The sequence below is a fragment of the Leopardus geoffroyi genome, chromosome B4 (genome assembly GCF_018350155.1).
Source record: "Leopardus geoffroyi isolate Oge1 chromosome B4, O.geoffroyi_Oge1_pat1.0, whole genome shotgun sequence".
Taxonomy (NCBI): domain Eukaryota; kingdom Metazoa; phylum Chordata; class Mammalia; order Carnivora; family Felidae; genus Leopardus; species Leopardus geoffroyi.
In genome coordinates, this window is record NC_059341.1 from 133,347,378 (window position 1) to 133,348,886 (window position 1,509).

The 1,509-nt window shown below is 47.2% G+C and overlaps 1 non-coding gene across 1 annotated transcript; it reads left to right on the forward strand.

Annotated features, from left to right (window-relative positions):
* The first annotated feature begins 985 nt into the window (after positions 1–985).
* On the forward strand, positions 986–1,141 carry LOC123592351. The gene has a single exon (XR_006709738.1). It is a non-coding gene; the product is annotated as a U1 spliceosomal RNA (small nuclear RNA).
* The last annotated feature ends 368 nt before the right edge of the window (positions 1,142–1,509 follow it).

Below are 1,509 nucleotides of genomic sequence, written 5' to 3' on the forward strand. Positions count from 1 at the left end.
TGAGAACCACTCCCCAGCAGCAGCGCAGGAGCTCAGGCGGTAGGGGAGCGGCAGGTAAGCTGGGCGCCCCCCCCCCCCCATCTATCGGCCTGTCAGTCACAGTCTGGCCACGCCTATGCCCTGGGCTGTCCGCAAGTCCCGCCTTAGTCCCGCCTTAGTCCTACCGCGGGGCCTCTGACGTGGCAGAGCTGAGCACCTGATCCAAGGGCCGCCCTTTCATAGGTTGATGGGTCCCAGGGCCTTGGTGCCAAGGCAGCTGTAAAGGGCACCGCCCTCCTCCACGACTAAGCCAATCAGATTGCTTCCCTCCACGATGGGGTAAAAGGATTGGTCAATCGGGAGTGGGAGGAGGCTGGAGGAGCCCGGAAGTGGCACCATTCTGACAGACAGGGCCACCAGCGCGTTCCCGCCTACCCGGGTTTTACCTTCCTCCTCTTGGGACGAGAGGGACATTGCAGTGGAGAGTGTCCGCGGCAAAGACGACCAGCCGTCATCTGTGATGCGGGTTTCTTTGCTTGCTTGTTTGTTTGTTTGTTTGTTTTTGTTTTTGCGATGTGGGTTTTAAAACAAGTGGTAACCTGATGACCATTCATTGGACTTGACGGAACTCGATAAAAGCCCAACAGGGTTTTAACAGAATCAGAATAATTCGGAGAAATATGAAAACCCTCTCGAAGAAATACTAGTTTTCAGAACCAGCGCCCCTAGAAAAATTTCAGGGCCTCCTATTCAAAGAGCAGGTTTTAAAAACGCAGCTTACGGTACTAAAATACAATTTTTTTTTTCCTTTCAAAATATTTTATTTGTTATATTTAGTACATTTAGAGCTGATGATTCTCCTGGAACGGTTTGTCAAAAGATTGAAGTCTTCGGAAAATCAATTTCACATATGCTTGAATTTAACATGTAACTTTATACAGTGACACATTAATATTTTCTTTAACATTATCGGTAACTTGTGACGTTGTACAACACAGTGAAAGTGATACTTACATGGGGACATGGTGATCACCAAGGTGGTTCTCCCAGGGTGAGGCTCATAGGCTGCGCTTAGGCCTCACTGACCTTTGTGACTTCTCCAGATGTGGGAAACTCAACTGTGCAATTTCTTTTCTTTTTTAATTTTTTTTAATGTTTATTTTTATTTTTGAGAGAGAGAGAGCGCGCAGGCCGGGCAGAAGCAGAGAGGGAGGGAGACACAGATTCAGAAGCAGGCTCCAGGCTCTGAGCTGTCAGCACAGGACTGGGCGTGGGACTCGAACTCACAAACCACGAGATCATGACCTGGGCTGAAATCGGACGCTTAACCAACTAAGCCACCCAGGCGCCCATCAACTGTGTAATTTCTAATAGCGAGGGAGAGCATTTGTGCCCTCCTCTGGGGGAAAAAAAGATGAAAGCGACTTCATAATTTGTCTATAATTTTAATGACCTGTTTCGGCACTTGACTGCCATACCTTGGATTACAAGCAAATAATAATAATAATAATAATAATAATAATAATTTAA